A 20,035-nucleotide genomic window follows, 5' to 3' on the forward strand; every position below is an offset into this window, starting at 1 on the left:
TCCTCTGCGTTTTACTGCCTGCTCTGTGACTTCAGGGGTGGAGTCAGCACTCACTTGGGAGTGGCTGAATTCATCCAGGCAGGAACCCTTCCGCTCAATCAGATAGACTGAGGGAGGGAGAGGGGGCGGGTCTCCGCCTCCTCCAGTGGAGAGTATCAGCTCATTCACGCTTCCGGCAGCCTTGGGGAGCGGTTGTCCCTGTCCTAATAAAGCTTGTTCAGCCTGGCCAGGCGGGCGGCTACTGAATCCTTTTGTTCAGCTTTTTCTAGCCCTTTCCCTCCCCCGGTGTTCTCATGGCACTTAGGACGCTGGGTGCGGTCCTGTGTGAGTGCTTTGGAACGGGGCTTAGCCAGCTCAGGAGCCTGTGCTCCTTCGAGCAGGGGGGAATTAACCCTGCTGGCTCTGACGGCGAACACAGTCGCTTTAGCAGCTTTTTGCTCAGAGCGACTTTGGACATCATACTCCCAGGCTTTCTGCACGAATCTCTTAATATCAGTCATTTTCATGGTCTGTGCATCTGTATGCATTAAGATCATCTTTCTGACTGACGGGTGGAGATTCGCAATGAATAAACCCTTGAAATGTGTGTTCTCTTCGTAACCCTCATCATTTCGCCCTGCAAAATAAGTTCGTCTAAGTCTCTCGTAATATTCGCGAGGGGACTCTGCTCTCTCGTGCTTAATGTTAAGAGCGGCGGCTATCGCGGCAGTCGGGTCAATAAACGCACTGTATTCTTCGATAAGTGCTTGACATAGCTGCTCAAAGTCATTACAGACTTCTTTCATCTGCCTAGCCATCCACTCATGTACAGCTCTGCTGGTAGTTTTTCTAACCAGAAACACTTTCTCCTGTTCTGTGGCGTTTGGCAGGTACTGCAGGTTATACCTGGGGTCCTGAATATAACTCTCGATATTATTCTCTGACACTGCGGGGTCAAATCTCTCTATGTCCTTCGCTAGCTCTCTCAGAGAATGGAGATTTATTCTACTAGCTTCTCTGCTGACGGAGATATGGAAGAGATCGTGGTCAGACCTGTCGCTGCTAGAGAGAGTGCGTAATAGCGACTCGAATTCAGATCTTTTAGCAACCATCGTTAAACTTAAAGAGTATTACTTTTAAGTACGAAATCACAGTTTTACCACAGAAAACCACAAGATCAAGTATGCAATCAACCCGGTAGATTGCAAAAGATCACAAAACAATCAAACACTGCTTAAAGAGCAAGGGGAACTTTTTTCCTTTCGGCTTTCAGCACACTGTATTGTCGTGTATGAAACCCGCGGCGTTTTATATTGAATTATTCCGCTTGGTTGACTCATTTCAGTCTTGCCACGCCCACCCAGGGACGCCAAATAATGTAGGGAAAACCGGTTCTGGGACGCCAAATATTTAATCATAGTGGCTCTCTGAAGGCACCAGTTCTGTAGGGTTTGGGCATTTACTGAGACAATTATTAATTGTAGCAGTAAATCACAAAGTTGATTCTTTTGATGGCTTTAGAATCCAACCATGCGACATAACTCAAACAACGCGCACACACAGGTACTAATACACGAGGATACATTTATTAATACATAGAATATGCATATAAACCTAACAGATCTTATCGAGAGGGTTATCAGAATACAAAAGATATATATTCGGTCAGTTACAAAGAGTTACACATATCAAGAGGACATACTGTACGTTCAGTATATCATTCATTTAGACCGTTTCGTAAAGTGAACTTGGTTACAACTTCTACATTAGATACTCAAACAAGTACATAACTCTTAGGAATTAAATTGATATCAACTGGTTTGATAACAATTGAATTCTCGAGCTGTAATGCATTGAAGTTGAATACTCATCCAATTTTGGGGGATTCAGATCTCCTGCGGACTCAAAGAAACAGTTGCAGGCTGTTGCTGTCCAATCCGCGCTCTCTGGCTCCGTGCCAGGCTGTGCTGTGCGGCTTGCGACGGTGCGCTGCTGATGCTCATTGTTGGCTTTAACTAGCAAAGTTTGTCCTCAGGAGAAAAGATGACTGTGGGTCCCAGCAAGTCAGGAAGAGGACCGGTTCGTTCCTGATGAAGAGCTAGTTCTGAATAGTAATTCAGCTGCCCACAGTTCCGACCTGTTCACGAGGCCTGCTGCTGGTTACTCTCTGGCAACCTCAACTCTAGACTCTTAGAACAAAGGAAAGTTCTGGCACTCGGACACACTGGCCGTTCCGTGGTTGTCCGGGCTGAGTCTCAGGATGGTCAGGAGGCGCGCTGCGAGAATGTCCTGCCCTTGGGATTCTCCTTTGAATTCCCTTTAGAATTGTTGAATCTGAATCTGAATCTGAATCTGAATCTCAATCTCTCAGGCTCTCTGTGTTGCCTGTTTTTACCTGGAGGAACTTCAGCTCATTGATTGGCTGAAAGTTCCATGGACATCAGACTCCCACGTGGGTTACTCGGCCCTACCAGTCCCTGATTGGTTGATCAAGGTGAGATATGAGTCACTTACTCCTGACACTTAGTAATGCAGTCCAGATGTCCAACTGGCACTCCCTAAACAGATAGGCGCCAATGGATGACCATTGATCATGATAGCCAGGCTTAGCTAAGTGCATCCCCCTGTGGGAGCTGTCCTTATCAAAAGAAAACATCTTGCATGAATGGTTTCTCTGTGGCTGCACCACAGAGATGAACAGAGAAATGGGGCCTCATTTGGGAAGCTCAGAAACACTTAATTCTGCCTTATTATTAAGCCTCGCCGCTACACTAACAACTTTGTTTTCCTACATTGAAAGTCTCTTTCCCGGGTGATTTTCTAGCGTGACTGGGGCTCTTCATTTCTCCTCGGTGTCTCATCGTGAGCGGATTTGAAACAGACCACAGAACCTGCCGCTGCAGTGCTCTCGGTTAGGGGCTCTCATCCTGCATCACCAATCTTCCACAGGAGGGACGGAGCTGGATTTCTGTCTGGAAAATAAACTCCAGATTGAGAGAGAGAGAGCAGAGAGGGGTAGGGAGAGGTAGAGAGAGGTAGAGCGGTAGAGAGGTAGAGAGAGGGAGAGAGGTGGAGGGCGAGGGAGAGGGAGAGTGGTGGAGAGAGAGGGGGTTAGGGAGAGAGGGAGAGGTAGAGGTAGGGAGAGAGGTAGGGAGGGGAAAAGGGAGAGGTAGGGAGAGAGGTAGAGAGAGGGAGAGGTAGAGGTAGGAAGAGAGAGGGAGGAGGAGTACAAATTCAAGAAGGAGAAAATCCACAACACAACACAGGCGTCGGCATGCGTGGGCTACAAAAGGAACAAGTAAAATGTTTCCTCAGGGCTGAAAAGAGAAGGAAGGAAAACACACCGTTGCGGCGCTACGACACGAAGACGCCGAGCCAGTTGAGCACAGCAAACCCAACCTGTTCTCACAAGTTGCTTGCGCTTCAGGCGAAATAAAAGCTGCTGAGCTAAATCAGGAAAGAGGTAACTATTAGGACTGCTCACTGTTCCTCAGGCTGGGACAGGAGATCACACACTGTATTATTATTATTGAGAGACAGGCTCACTGTCTGTTCCTCAAGCTGGGACAGTGGATCACACACTATATTATTATTACTGAGAGACAGGCTCACTTTCTGTTTCCCAGACTGGAACAGGAGATCACACACTGTATTATTATTATTGAGAGACAGGCTCACTGTGTCTTCGTTTGGGCTGGGACAGTAGATCACACACTGTATTATTATTATTGAGAGACAGGCTCACTGTCTGTTCCCCAGGCTGGGACAAGAGATCACACACTGTATTATTATTGAGAGACAAACTCACTGTCTGTTCCTCAGGCTGGGACAGCAGATCACACTGTATTATTATTATTACTGAAAGTCTGGCTCACTGTTCCCGAGGTTGGGACAGGAGATCCCACACTGTATTATTATTATTTAGAGATAGACTCAGTCTTTTCCTCAGTCTGGGACAGGAGGTCACACACTGTATTATAATTGTTGAGAGACAGACTCACTGTCTTTTTCTCAGTCTGGGACAGGTGGTCACACACTATATTATTATTGAGAGACAGGCTCACTGTCTGTACCTCAGGCTGGGACAGTAGATCACACTGTATTATTATTATTAATATTATTGAGAGTCTGGCTCACTGTTCCCCAGGCTAGGACAGGAGATCCCACACTGTATTATTATTATTTCGAGACAGGCTCACTGTTTGTTCCTCAGGCTGGGACAGAAGATCCCACACTGAATTATTATTATTGAGAGACAGGCTTACTCTCTGTTCCTCAAGCTGAGACAGGACATCAAATACTGCATTATTATTGATTGACAGGCACACTGTTCCTCAGGCTCGGACAGGAGATCACACACTGTATTATTATTATTGAGAGACAGGCTCACTGTCTGTTCCTCAGGCTGGGACAGAGGATCACACACTGTATTATTATTATTTAGAGACAGGCTCACTGTCTGTTCCTCAGAGTTGGACAGGAGATCCCACACTGAATTATTATTATAGAGAGACAGGCTCACTGTATGTTCCCCAGGCTGGGAGAGGAGATAACACTGTATTATTATTATTGAGAGACAAACTCACTGTCTGTTCCTCAGGCTGGGACAGTAGATCACACTGTATTATTATTATTATTGAGAGTCTGGCTCACTGTTCCCCAGGCTGAGACAGGAGATCCCACACTGTATTATTATTATTTCGAGACAGGCTCACTGTTTGTTCCTCAGGCTGGGACAGGAGATCCCACACTGAATTAGTATTATTGAGAGACAGGCTTACTCTCTGTTCCTCAAGCTGAGACAGGACATCACATACTGCATTATTATTGATTGACAGGAACACTGTTCTTCGGGCTGGGACAGGAGATCACACACTGTATTATTATTATTTAGAGACAGGCTCACTGTCTGTTCCTCAGAGGTGGACAGGAGATCCCACACTGAATTATTATTATAGAGAGACAGGCTCACTGTATGTTCCCCAGGCTGGGTCCGGAGCTCACACAGTATTATTATTGAGAGACAGTCTCACTGTCTGTTCCTCAGGCTGGGACAGGAGATCACACACTGTATTATTATTATTTCGAGACAGGCTCACTGTCTGTTCCTCAGGCTGGGACAGTAGATCACACTGTATTATTATTATTATTATTATTATTATTATTATTATTATTATTATTATTATTATTGAGAGTCTGGCTCACTGTTCCCCAGGCTGGGACAGGAGATCCCACACTCTATTATTATTATTTAGAAACGGACTCACTGTCTTTTCATCAGTCTGGGACAGGTGGTCACACACTGTATTATTATTGAGACAGGCTCACTGTCTGTTCCTCAGGCTGGGACAGTAGATCACACTGTATTATTTTATTATTATTATTAATATTATTGAGAGTCTGGCACACTGTTCCCCAGACTGGGACAGGTGATCCCACACTGTATTATTATTATTTTGAGACAGGCTCACTGTTTGTTCCTCAGGTTGGGACAGGAGATCACACACTGTATTATTATTATTGAGAGAGAGGCTCACTGTCTGTTCATCAGACTGGGACAGGAGATCCCACACTGAATTATTATTATTGAGAGACAGGCTTACTCTCTGTTCCTCAGGCTGAGACAGGACATCACATACTGTATTATTATTGATTGACAGGCTCATTGTTCCTCAGACTGGGACAGGAGATCACACACTGTATTATTATAGTGAGACAGGCTCACTGTCTGTTCCTCAGGCTGGGACAGGAGATCACACATTGTATTATGATTATAGTGAGACAGGCTCACTGTATGTTCCCCTGGCTGGGACAGGAGGTCATACATTATATTATTATTATAGAGAGACAGGCTCACTGTATGTTCCACAGGCTGGGACAGGAAATCACACTGCATTATTATTATTGAGAGACAGACTCACTGTTTTATCCTCAGTCTGGGACAGTTGGTCACATACTGAATTATTATTATTGAGAGACAGGCTCACTGTTCCTCATGCTGGGACAGTAGATCACACTGTATTATTATTATTACTGAGAGTCTGGCTCACTGTTCCCCAGGCTGGGACAGGAGATCACACACTGTATTATTATTATTGAGAGACAGGCTCAGTGTTCCTCAGGCTGAGACAGGAGATACCACACTGTATTATTATTATTGAGAGACAGGCTCACTGTCTGTTCCCCAGGCTGGGACAAGAGATCACACACTGTATTATTATTGAGAGACAAACTCACTGTCTGTTCCTCAGGCTGGGACAGCAGATCACACTGTATTATTATTATTACTGAAAGTCTGGCTCACTGTTCCCGAGGTTGGGACAGGAGATCCCACACTGTATTATTATTATTTAGAGATAGACTCAGTCTTTTCCTCAGTCTGGGACAGGAGGTCACACACTGTATTATAATTGTTGAGAGACAGACTCACTGTCTTTTTCTCAGTCTGGGACAGGTGGTCACACACTATATTATTATTGAGAGACAGGCTCACTGTCTGTACCTCAGGCTGGGGCAGTAGATCACACTGTATTATTATTATTAATATTATTGAGAGTCTGGCTCACTGTTCCTCAGGCTCGGACAGGAGATCACACACTGTATTATTATTATTGAGAGACAGGCTCACTGTCTGTTCCTCAGGCTGGGACAGAGGATCACACACTGTATTATTATTATTTAGAGACAGGCTCACTGTCTGTTCCTCAGAGTTGGACAGGAGATCCCACACTGAATTATTATTATAGAGAGACAGGCTCACTGTATGTTCCCCAGGCTGGGAGAGGAGATAACACTGTATTATTATTATTGAGAGACAAACTCACTGTCTGTTCCTCAGGCTGGGACAGTAGATCACACTGTATTATTATTATTATTGAGAGTCTGGCTCACTGTTCCCCAGGCTGAGACAGGAGATCCCACACTGTATTATTATTATTTCGAGACAGGCTCACTGTTTGTTCCTCAGGCTGGGACAGGAGATCCCACACTGAATTAGTATTATTGAGAGACAGGCTTACTCTCTGTTCCTCAAGCTGAGACAGGACATCACATACTGCATTATTATTGATTGACAGGAACACTGTTCTTCGGGCTGGGACAGGAGATCACACACTGTATTATTATTATTTAGAGACAGGCTCACTGTCTGTTCCTCAGAGGTGGACAGGAGATCCCACACTGAATTATTATTATAGAGAGACAGGCTCACTGTATGTTCCCCAGGCTGGGTCCGGAGCTCACACAGTATTATTATTGAGAGACAGTCTCACTGTCTGTTCCTCAGAGGTGGACAGGAGATCCCACACTGAATTATTATTATAGAGAGACAGGCTCACTGTATGTTCCCCAGGCTGGGTCCGGAGCTCACACAGTATTATTATTGAGAGACAGTCTCACTGTCTGTTCCTCAGGCTGGGACAGGAGATCACACACTGTATTATTATTATTGAGAGACAGGCTCACTGTCTGTTCCTCAGGCTGGGACAGTAGATCACACTGTATTATTATTATTATTATTATTATTATTATTATTATTATTATTATTATTATTATTATTATTATTATTGAGAGTCTGGCTCACTGTTCCCCAGGCTGGGACAGTAGATCACACTGTATTATTTTATTATTATTATTAATATTATTGAGAGTCTGGCACACTGTTCCCCAGACTGGGACAGGTGATCCCACACTGTATTATTATTATTTTGAGACAGGCTCACTGTTTGTTCCTCAGGTTGGGACAGGAGATCACACACTGTATTATTATTATTGAGAGAGAGGCTCACTGTCTGTTCATCAGACTGGGACAGGAGATCCCACACTGAATTATTATTATCGAGAGACAGGCTTACTCTCTGTTCCTCAGGCTGAGACAGGACATCACATACTGTATTATTATTGATTGACAGGCTCATTGTTCCTCAGACTGGGACAGGAGATCACACACTGTATTATTATAGTGAGACAGGCTCACTGCCTGTTCCTCAGGCTGGGACAGGAGATCACACATTGTATTATGATTATAGTGAGACAGGCTCACTGTATGTTCCCCTGGCTGGGACAGGAGGTCATACATTATATTATTATTATAGAGAGACAGGCTCACTGTATGTTCCACAGGCTGGGACAGGAAATCACACTGCATTATTATTATTGAGAGACAGACTCACTGTTTTATCCTCAGTCTGGGACAGTTGGTCACATACTGAATTATTATTATTGAGAGACAGGCTCACTGTTCCTCATGCTGGGACAGTAGATCACACTGTATTATTATTATTACTGAGAGTCTGGCTCACTGTTCCCCAGGCTGGGACAGGAGATCACACACTGTATTATTATTATTGAGAGACAGGCTCAGTGTTCCTCAGGCTGAGACAGGAGATACCACACTGTATTATTATTATTTAGAGACGGGCTCACTGTCTGTTCCTCTTGCTGGGACAGGGGATCACACACTGTATTATTTTTATTGAGAGACAGGCTCACTGTCTGTTCCTCAGGCTGGGACAAAGGATCACACACTGTATTATTATTATTGTGAGTCTGGCTCACTGTTCCCCAGGCTGGGACAGGAGATCAAACACTGTAGTATTATTATTGAGAGACAGGCTCGCTGTTCCTCACGCTGGGACAGAAGATCACACACTGTATTATTAATATTGAGAAAGAGGCTCACTGTCTCTTCCTCAGGCTGGGACAGGAGATCATACTGTATTATTATTATTGAGAGACAAGCTCACTGTTCCTCATGCTGAGACAGGAGATCACACTGTATTATTATTATTGAGAGACAGGCTCACTGTCTGTTCCTCTGGCTGGGGCAGGGAATCACACACTGTATTATTAGTATTATTGAGAGACAGGCTCGCTGTCTGCTCCTCAGGCTGGGACAGGAGATCACACACTGTTGTAGTGTGCTCTCACGAGGCACCAGTTCTGTAGGGGTTTGGGCATTTACTGGGACAATTATTTTTGTGGCAGTAAATCACAAAATTGATTCTTTTAATGGTCTTAGAATCCAACCATGCGATATAACTCAAACAACGCAAACACAGGTACTAATACACGAGGATACATTTATTATTATATAGAATATGCATGTAAACCTAACAGATCTTATCGTAAGGGTTATCAGAATACAAAAGATATAAATTCATTCAGTTACAAAAAGTTACACATATCAAAAGGACATAAGTTCGGAGACATAAGATCATTCATTTAGGAAGATGCGCTGGACAGAGCTCAGAGGGCGCACCTGGGTGGCTTTCCTTCTGAGTGACGTTCCTGCAACACTCTCCCGCTACTCTTGGTGCGCTCATGCCGCAACACAGGAAGGCTGGAGCAGGTGGGTGTGGGCTCCGCGCACCGCCGAAATAGCTCAGTTGGGAGAGCGTTAGACTGAAGATCTAAAGATCCCGGGTTTCGGCATTTTGTTTCATCACGCCCTTTGTTCCTCTCTCCAGTGCCCCCTGCCTAAAGTGACGCGTCCCTTTCTCAGCCCGAAACGCAAGCGAGACACCAGCAGCGGTCTCTGCAGGTTTCCGTAGTGTAGCGGCTATCACGTTTGCCTAACACGCGAAAGGTCCCCGGTTTGAGACCGGACGGAAACAGCCTCGTTTGCACGCTCCTGTACTTCACAGAGGTCTTGAGCGACCGGTCATTTGTTCCCAATGTATTTCCGGTGCCTTCGTGCACTCTTGTACCAAACGCACGTTCCTTCTGTACGCGGAGCCGATCATTTGCAATTGGGCTGTGCCGACGGACCAGGACGAGCTCTGTCGGCTCAAAAGCAGCGCAGGACCTGCAAGAACAACAGAAAGATTAGCATCCAGCGGGGGCCTCTTAGTGAGCCCAAGATCTCATCAAGAATCGGCTCCAGCAACAGGGCTGGGCGCATTGTTCCATTCTCCGACCACTCTCGGTGTAAACAAGTCCCTCCTGGTCTCTGCTTGAAATGCACTTTCCTGCGTTTGCTTTGGTGTAACTGGCTTCCCCTGCATGGGTGAATGTGAAGAAGATCCTTAGTAAGTCATTGAAGAAAACCGAGAAGAGGTCGGAGTGGCCTCTGTCGTTCATCAACGATCCAGTCAGGCAGTACTCCTCTGCAAAGCGTCGTTTGTTCACATCGATTGGCTTTTTTTGCCTTCATTCGTGCAAGTAGTAAAAGCAGACGCCCCTATTCTGCCGTGACCCGGATTCGAACCAGGGTTGTTGCGGCCACAACTCAAAGTACTGACCACTATACGATCACGGCGAGTTACCGATACACACGTGGCAGGGCGGAAAAGGCTGTGCTCTCTTCGTGTGACATAATTCGGAAAAGTCCTGACGTTGCATTTCAACTGAGCCCCAGTATACATCGACCCTTCGACACTCTGAGTGACAACTAGGGGTTAGGATTCCTGGTTTTCACCCAGGCGGCCCGGGTTCGATTCCTGGTATGAGAACGTGTTGGTTTTGCCTCCTGCTTTGCAAAAGATCAGCACCGTGTATGAAGGAGCCGCATTAAAACCACTCGAACGTGCAAAACGTGCGAGAAGAGGGGGCGCTTGTTTCCAACCGAAACTTCTCGCGTGTGAGACGAGCTGATCATCGCTGTGGGAGGGTTACTCTGGTAGACAGGGCTGACCTTCGGCAATAGGATTTATACTCTCCAAGATGATATTTGCACTTTCTGGAGAAGCGATTTTCTCCACTTCAGTAGCCCGATTTCGTCGATTGCGTGGAGAGGGCTGTAGAATGTGGCGCCGCCTTTCCTGCTCCGTCTATGACAGGCGTGCTGGTCTCTGGAGAGAGAGCACGGTCCATCAGCGCACTCCAATAAAGGCACTGGAAGCAGCTGAATCGCATTGGCGAAGCTCAGCGCTGGGCCGCTGGGCACGTCTTACCACCGTTTCCATAGTGTTGTGGTTATCACGTTCGCCTCACACGCGAAAGGTCCCCGGGTGGAAACAGACATCTTTTGTCGCCAGGCACAAAAGGGGATTGGGGATTCGCCTAGCGCTGTGATCGAACAGACCCACTCACCTCTTAGTGTGGCGGGATCTGCACAGTGCATGTCACAGCACATCCTGCTTTCACTTCAATGCGCGTCCTGATGTACCCCAGTCTCCCGCGTGACAGGTGGGGACAGGTGACAGGTCCTATACTAACGAGGAAGACATCGCTCTCGCCGACCCCCGGCATCGTGTCCCGACCCACCGTGCTGGAAGCCGACGCGTGCTGTGATTCCTTTACGGAGCAGAAATGACAACCAAGGAGCCGAGAGATCATTTCAGCATTTCGCGTCTGAACGGAAAACACAAACGACCAACTCGGAATGACTTGCCTTTGACGCTTCTCAAAGCGTTCTTTGTGCATCGAACAGACCCACTCACCTCTTATTGTGGCGGGATCTGCACAGTGCATGTCGCAGCGCTTTCTGCTTTCACTTCAATGTGCTTCCTGATGTCGAGTCGTGTGCCGTGCGGAGGCTCTGAAAGCGAGAGCAATGAAAAGGTGCACGACGCTGTGAAAGAAAACAGAGAAGTGAAAGGCAGTCATTTCTCTAAGGAGGTGAAAGAAAAGCTACTTCCCGTCGGGGAATTGAACCCCGGTCTCCCGCGTGACAGGCGGGGATACTTGCCACTATACTAACGAGGAAGACATCACTCTTTCTACAACCCCTGGCATCGTGTCCCGACCCAGCATGCTGGAAGCCGACGCGTGCTGTGATCCCTTTACGGAGCAGAAATGACAACCGAGGAGCCGAGAGATCATTTCAGCATTTCGCGTCTGAACGGAAAACACAAACGACCAACTCGGAATGACTTACCTTTGACGCTTTTCAAAGCGTTCTTTGTGCACGACGACTGCGCCGCCTAGCAGATACAAATGGGTTGTACAACTTTGAACTAGCAAATGGAAGAGGGCTAAGCCCCCTCTCTCTTAGCCCAGGTTCGATCTGTCTCCCAGAATCACCAGGGCGCACACACACACACACACCCGTGCCGTTGAAGTGCTCTGCTTCATTTCTAAGGGCAACTCAACATTCACTCCTACCCCGAGTGCAGAAAAGACAGCATCCACAGCAACAACAGCTCAGGTCTCTGCACAGGAGCTAAGCTGCCCTCATCTCCTCTGCTCTGCGGCTCCTGCGGAGTGGAGTCCTGCCTGGAGCCGTGTTTGCAGGCGGCAGCTCCCCGCGCCCTGTCTGTGCGTCGTGTCCAAGAGCTCCTGGGAGGAAGAGAGAGCCCTCCCACTCGGGGGCTTTTCCACGGTCTGTGTGAGGAGGGGCGGGTGTGTCCAGTAGCTTATCGAGTGGAAGCCTGGGGCGGCGGAGAGCTGTGATCGTGCAGACCTTGAGGTGTCACCTCTTTGTCTGCTTTCCTGCCCCCCCTCCGCCCAAGCTCTGCTCCAAAGTACACTCCAAAGCTCCAAAGGCTCCAAAGTAGCCCGGCAACCCCTCACACCTGCACGTGTCACAACCTAAGGTGCGGTCATGAGACACCCATGGGGTGTCGTTCTGTTCTTGCTAATTGTTTCCTGCCCGTCGCAGGCAGGAGTCCATGCGAGGAAGATGCGCTGGACAGAGCTCAGAGGGCGCAGCTGGGTGGCTTTCCTTCTGAGTGACGTTCCTGCAACACTCTCCCGCTACTCTTGGTGCGCTCATGCCACAACACAGGAAGGCTGGAGCAGGTGGCTGTGGGCTCTGCACACCGCCGAAATAGCTCAGTTGGGAGAGCGTTAGACTGAAGATCTAAAGGTCCCTGGTTCGATCCCGGGTTTCGGCATTTTGTTTCATCGCGCCCTTTGTTCCTCTCTCCAGCGCCCCCTGCCTAAAGTGACGTGTCCCTTTCTCAGCCCGAAACGCAAGCGAGACACCAGCAGCAGTCCCTGCAGGTTTCCGTAGTGTAGCGGCTATCACGTTCGCCTAACACGCGAACGGTCCCCGGTTCGAGACCGGGCGGAAACAGCCTTGTTTTGCACGCTCCTGTACTTCACAGAGGTCTTGAGCGACCGGTCATTTGTTCCCAATGTATTTCCGGTGCCTTCGTGCACTCTTGTACCAAACGCACGTTCCTTCTGTACGCGGAGCCGATCATTTGCAATTGGGCTGTGCCGACAGACCAGGACGAGAATCGCCTGAGATGACGGAGTAAACGTGAGTTCCTGAATTCCTCTGGCCCGGGGAAGACACCGGTGTATGTAATGGGTGGTTTGCTGTAAGCCCAGAATTTGGTCTGGCAGGCGGTCCGCGGTATTGTGTACAGGCGTTCGAAGCTGGTGTAGGCGTCCCACACTGACAGATTGAAGAAACTGAGTCTATTTAGTCTGAAGGGAGTGTCTCACACTGACAGGCTGGAGGAACTGAGTCTCTTTAGTCTGAAGGGAGTGAACCCAGGTGCCCTGTGCTGAGCCAGGATCAGGGTGGAGTGGCGATTGCCATGATCTGGCGAGCACAAAGCTTCATCAGCTGCCCTTTGCCACAGGAGGTAAGAGGATGTCCAGTGATGACGTGCTTCCCTGTCCGTCGTGGCAGTGAACAGGTCCTGGTTACAGGATCTCTAAAAAAGGAAATAAAGACTGAAATCAGATCCGACCCACCATGCTGCCACGGCGACGGTGCACTGCCCAGTGAAAGTGGCAGCCTGTCCCTGGACTGTGGGTGGAAACTGGAGCACCTGGAGGAAACCCCTACAGACAAGGGAGAGAACATGCAAACTCCACACCACACAGACAGCACCCACACCCCAGGTCCAGAACTGTGAAGCATGCCCGACGATGCGGAAGGGCTTTTACAAATGAGTGTGTAACTCACACTGGTGCCCAGGATGGCCTGCTACCGGAACGCAACCTAATTTTCTTAATGCAGTTTGTTCGAAGCGGTTCGCAGGAGCTGGAGGTGAGGACTGAGCTGGGGTCCAGTGTGCGAGAGTGACTGCTGATGTCACGTGTGTGTGTGTGTGTGTGTGTGTGTCTGGATCATTGTGAGCGCCGTTAGGTTTGTGTATTTGTTTAAACAAGAGGACGTGTCTGTGCGGGTCTGACTCTGTGTGAGGGTGCAGCTCTAACTGTGCGCGCGGGCGTGTCTATCTCTCTACACTGCATGAGGGGCTAAATCTGCCTCCGAGAACCCGACTTTTCAGAAGAAAAATCTATGAAAAGGCACGGCCTGGCCCTCTTCTCTTGCTCCCGACGTATAACACACTGGGGGATGAAGCTGGTGTCTTCAGCTGTAACCCTAGCTATTTATGCAAACAGCTCTTTTACGAAAAGCAGCTCTAGGCCTAGACAAGAGGAACAGATAAAACAAATCTTGGATTTATGGCTTATTCAAAGCAGACTGAGCGCTGCTTTACTGTATGTAGGAGCCAGAGATGAAGAACGAGCTATTTAAGGAAATCAGGAGTGTGAGAGAGGGACTGTGTGCTTTTCCTCCCAAAAGAGAAGGCTTGTGGTTCTTTATGCTTTTCTGCACAGGCTGCCAACGTTTGGGTTCTTGGTTTGAATGCTCGAGTTGTCAGGCTGGCGTTTTTTGTTCCTGTTGGAGCCCATAATTGTGAACAAGGCGCTTGAGGACGTCTCTGTGCGGGTGTGCGTTTGTAATGACGTGTGTGTGCCTCTCTGTTTCAGTATAAAAAATGCATTTAAGACATTCAGCCTTTTCACGTTCCTAATATTCTTTCCTTCTCGACAATAAGAACTAAGGTGGCTGCTGGAAGAGGTGTTAATGGGGCCAGCAGGGGGTGCTCACCCTGCGGTCTGTGTGGGTCCTAATGCCCCAGTCTCGTGATGGGGACACTGGACTGTAAACTGGCGCCGTCCTTCGGATGAGACGTAAAACCGAGGTCCTGACTCTCTGTGGTCATTAAAAATCCCAGGGTGTTTCTCGAAAAGAGTAGGGGTTTTACCCCAGTGTCCTGGCCAAATTTCCCATTGACCCTTACCAATCATGGCCTCCTAATAACCCCCATTTATGAATTGGCTTCATTACTCTGCTCTCCTCCCCACTGATAGCTGGTGTGTGGGGAGCGTTCTGATGCACTATGGCTGCCGTCGCATCATCCAGGTGGATGCTGCACATTGGTGGTGGTGGAGGGGAGTCCCCATTTCCTGCAAAGCGCTTTGAGTGGAGTGTCCAGAAAAGCACTATATAAGTGTAAGCAATTATTATTCATTATAATGTAATAAGTCCATTATTTCTCACCCCTCCATTGCAAGGCATACACAACACAAACACCAGGAACAATTATCTCAGAAGCCAGTTAACCTCCCAGAAGAAATAAAAGGTGTTAAAAGTAAGTATCTCCTTTAGGTGAGGACAGACTGGATCAAACAAAAACAACATTTGAAGTGAATTGCAAATGTATTGAGTTGTGATGCAACTGTATCTTGAACCTAACATGACTGGGGCGTGCATTTTTGAAATTGCATTTTCACAGCTGAAATACAAAATGAAGCTGATCGCAGTCCAAACTCAAGGTATTGTTGTAAAACTAAATATTCAACATGTTTCTACCTGTCCCTTTTTAGCTCACTCAGAAGTCCATAGCCTGCAGCCTGGTGCCTCTCTGTCTCTCTCCCTCCACACTGCTGGTCCAGTGGAGGTGCTGTTTGATCCTGCAGGATCTGTCCAGTCTCGTATAGTCTTACTGAGCAGCGCAGGGCTCCCTGGCCCCAGGTACGAACAGTGAGTGTCAGTGCAGAACAGCTCTCTGACACTCCGCTCCCTCACTCCAGCTGATCAGGGCAACTACACAGTGAGGGACCTTAAGGGAAGCAGTATCAGCACTGTGATCGTCACTGTGGGTGGTAAGCAGGTCTACAGTAGGGTCACTAGAGGGCTCTATATTCTTGACAGAGTGTGTTCTTATATCATCCTCTGTCCTGATTGTCTTTTAGCTCACAGAGACACTGTCACCCTGCAGCCTGAAGCCTCTCTGTCTGTCCCTCTGTTCACTGGAGAGCCAGTGGAGGTGCTGTTTGATCCTGCAGGAGGTGGAAACTGGACCTCAGTGTGTTCTGTCCAGAACAGCACAGCCAGCTGTGTCCCCCAGTACAGTTTTTTTTTTTTTTGATGATTAGCCATATGTTGATTACAATATTGTACATAATGTATAATTTGAACTCGATATTTTTCAGGAGTGAATGATTGTATATTTTCAGAATAAATTTCGAAACCAAATTATTGTCCCTCGATCTCTGTCTCTCTCTCACCCTGCTGTCTGTCTGTCCCTGCCTCTCTGTCTCTCTCTTTCAGCCCCGTCTGTCTGTCCCTCGATCACTGTCTCTCTCTCTCTCCTTCCTCTCTCTCTCTCGGTTTGTTTGTCCCTCAATCTCAATCTTTCTCTTTGCCCGCTGTCTTTCTGTGCCTTCATCTTTGTCTCTCTCTCCTTCCTTTCTGTCTGTCACTCTGTCTGTCCTGCGTTGTCCCAGCTGGGCCTGTCTCCCCGGCTCTCTGCCTTCAGCTCTGTTCGCCGATGTCCCACCAGCCCGTCTCTCTCTCAGCCTGTCTCTTGACTTGCAGGAGGAAGAGGAGGTGGAGACAGCTCCTCCGGCAGGAGAGAGGAAGGAGGTCAGTGCTGGTCCCACCCTGCCTCCTGTCCTGTCTGTGGTGGAGTTTCGCCGTCTTGTCTGTCCCTGGGTCTCAGTGTCTCTCTCTCTTTCAGCCCTGTCTGTCAGTGTCTCTCTCTTCCTCCTCTCTGTCCTCAGTGTGTCTCTCTCCTCCTCCTCTCTGTCCTGTGGTGTCCAGTCAGTGTGTCTCTCTCCTCCTCCTCTCTGTCCTGTGGTGTCCAGTCAGTATGTCTCTCTCCTCCTCCTCTCTGTCCTGTGGTGTCCAGGCAGTGTGTCTCTCTCCTCCTCCTCTCTGTCCTGTGGTGTCCAGGCAGTGTGTCTCTCTACTCCTCCTCCTCTCTGTCCTGTGGTGTCCAGTGGGTCAGTATTAGTGGGCTACACCCAGGCTCACTCACCGCGAGTTTGATCTCAGCAGAGTCTCTGTGCTCTTGGGACACTTGACTCACCTGTCTCCCTCTTCCTCTCCCTGTGCTGTCCCTCTCCTGCCCCCTCTCTCCCTCCTCGGACTCCAGCTGGAGGAGGTCCAATCACCCCCTCCTGTGAGACAGAAGAAAAAGAAGGTGGGTAATGCTCTGATCCTCTCTTTACTCTTGTCCAGTGTCCAGTCAGTGTCCAGTCAGTGTGTCTGTATGAACCCCTCTCTCTCTCAGTGCAGTGTTCATGTACTGGAGTGTCCAGTCAGTGTATCTGTATGAACCCCTCTCTCTCAGTGCAGTGTTCATGTACTGGAGTGTCCAGTCAGTGTGTCTGTATGAACCCCTCTCTCTCTCAGTGCAGTGTTCATGTACTGGAGTGTCCAGTTGTGTGTCTGTATGAACCCCTCTCTCTCTCTCTCAGTGCAGTGTTCATGTCCTGGAGTGTCCAGTCCGACTCTTAACGTGACTCTCCTGTCTCTGCTTCAGAAGCGCTGGTGCGTCTTTTTAAACTCCCTGAGCTGCGTGTCGGTGGAGACAGATGATCAGGACGAGCCGATGGAGGCGGTGGAGACTGTAGGTCAGGAGAGGAAGAGCGAGGGAGAGGAGGAGCAGGCTGCCGGGAATGACAAGAAGAAGAAGAGGAGGTGCAGGTGAGCAGACAGGGGGGCACCGCCCGGTCGTGTCTGTGATTCAAGGAAGAGTCTCCTCTTGCTGTTTGATGTCATGGTGACGTCTGTGTCTGTGTCCCTCACACCTGCAATAACAATATTCTTTCCAGGTTCCTTTCCTGGTTCTGTGCCTGCTAAGATCTGGACTGGACTGGACTGTACTGGACCGGAGCTGAGAGACACCAGACTGTGCTGGACCGAAGCTGAGAGACCCCAGACTGCACTGGACCGGAGCTGAGGGACACCAGACTGGACTGGAGCTGAGGGACACCAGTCTGGACTGAAACTGAGGGACCCCAGACTGTGCTGGACCGAAGCTGAGGGACCCCAGTCTGTGCTGGACCGAAACTGAGGGACCCCAGACTGTGCTGGACCGAAGCTGAGGGACCCCATTCTGTGCTGGACTGAAGCTGAGGGACCCCAGACTGTGCTGGACAGAAGCTGAGGGACCCCAGACTGGACTGGACCGGAGCTGAGGGGCCCCAGACTGGACTGGACCGAAGCTGAGGGACCCCAGTCTGTGCTGGACCGAAGCTGAGGGACCCCAGTCTGGACTGCACTGGAGCTGAGGGACACCAGACTGGACTGGAGCTGAGGGGCCCCAGACTGGACTGGACTGGAGCTGAGGGGCCCCAGACTGGACTGGACTGGAGCTGAGGGACACCAGACTGGACTGGACTGAAGCTGAGGGGCCCCATACTGGACTGGAGCTGAGGGGCCCCAGACTGGACTGGACTGGAGCTGAGGGGCCCCAGACTGGACTGGACTGGAGCTGAGGGACACCAGACTGGACTGGACTGAAGCTGAGGGGCCCCATACTGGACTGAAGCTGAGGGGCCCCAGACTGGACTGAAGCTAAGGGGACCCATTCTGTACTGGACAGAAGCTGAGGGGTCCCAGACTGGACTGGACTGAAGCTGAGGGACTCCAGACCCCAGTCTGGACTGAAGCTGAGGGACCCCAGTCTGGACTTAAGCTGAGGGACTCCAGACCCCAGTCTGGACTGAAGCTAAGGGACCCCAGACTGGACTGTGGAAAACTTTCACATTATCTCCACCTGAGTCCTCAGATCGTCTGCATGACCTTGTATTATTAAGTATTATTTGAAGGTCCTGTGATGATCGTAAGATGGGGGGGGGGGGTCACTAAATAAACCCTTGACATTAATCTGTATTGTAATTTTTGTTCTTTTGTTAAGCATCAATAAAAAATTTTTAAAAAAAATCTGTTTAGCTTTTGTTTTTTTCCCTCCCCTCCCCCCCACCGAAACGAACGAACAGAGTCTGTCCTTCTCTTTCATCCCGGAGAGTTTGTGGTTGACGGATTGAGGCCGAGAGCCCTCGTCGTCGGCGTGCCACCAGTTGGCGGGGATATAGCAGGGGGAGCATCGTGTCCAATACTCCTTGAAACGAGACAGATTTCAAGCCACCTCCGTCTGAAGAGAAGGAAGTCGACCACGAAGTCCAGGGTGTCCTAGGAAGCTCTTTAGCCCTCGTTTGCCCAGCAGCCATCTCACCCTGCAGCTCCCAGCTGGCAGCCCCCCCCCCCCCACTGCAGCCCAGCAGGTGGGAGCCTAGTCAGTACCTGGAGGGGAGACTCCTGGGAAAAACTGAGGTTGCTGCTGGGAGAGGTGTTAGTAGGGCCTGCAGGGGGCGCTCACCCTGCGGTCTGTGTGGGTCCTGATGCCCCAGTATAGTGACGGGGACACTGGACTGTAAACAGGCGCTGTCCTTCGGATGAGACGTCAAACCGAGGTCCTGACTCTCTGTGCTCATTTACAATCCCGGGGTGTCTCTGGAGAAGAGTAGGGGTGTTACCCCAGTGTCCTGGCCTGATTCCCCCCCTGGTCTTGACCCATCATGGCCTCCTTATCACCCCCCCTCTCTGAACTGGCTCCATCCCTCTGCTCTCCTCCCCAATGAGAGCTGCTGTGTGCTGAGCGGACTGGAGCATCATCCAGGTGGGGGCTGCACACTGGGGGGGCTGGAGGGGATCCCCCTGACCTGGGAAGAGCTCTGAGTGGAGAGTCCAGACTTATTAATTATTATTATTATTCGTGCTGCACTGGGCTCCTGTCCTGGCAGTGAGAGGGGGACTCTGTGATCAGTATGGATACTTATGACTGTATAATAATACATGATAGAAATGGAACACAGGGTAGCGCTGTAGTCCCTTCGAAACATTTTGAACTGCCAGAAGAAGTTTTCACAACCCGGACTCGTGAAGGTACAGGTCTTCTCCCATCGTCCGGAGCAAGGTGTATCGTGTCCTGGTGATTTCTCCCGTTTCGAACGGAGTTTAATGTCGCGTTTCTACTTTATTAGAGAGAGGCACTGAACTTTGGGGAATGTGACATCCACCCAGTATTACTAGTAGGTTGATAAATATAAATGTTTTTTTTCCCCCCGTATT

At 49.1% G+C, this 20,035-nt stretch overlaps 2 non-coding genes across 2 annotated transcripts; both read left to right on the forward strand.

Annotated features, from left to right (window-relative positions):
* The first annotated feature begins 12,682 nt into the window (after positions 1-12,682).
* Positions 12,683-12,755, forward strand: trnaf-gaa (transfer RNA phenylalanine (anticodon GAA)). The gene has a single exon. It is a non-coding gene; the product is annotated as a tRNA-Phe (tRNA).
* A 109-nt stretch (positions 12,756-12,864) lies between these two features.
* trnav-aac (transfer RNA valine (anticodon AAC)) lies at positions 12,865-12,937 on the forward strand. The gene has a single exon. It is a non-coding gene; the product is annotated as a tRNA-Val (tRNA).
* Positions 12,938-20,035: the final 7,098 nt, after the last annotated feature.

The sequence above is a fragment of the Lepisosteus platostomus genome, chromosome 5, assembly GCF_059453375.1.
Source record: "Lepisosteus platostomus isolate fLepPlt1 chromosome 5, fLepPlt1.hap1, whole genome shotgun sequence".
Classification (NCBI taxonomy): domain Eukaryota; kingdom Metazoa; phylum Chordata; class Actinopteri; order Semionotiformes; family Lepisosteidae; genus Lepisosteus; species Lepisosteus platostomus.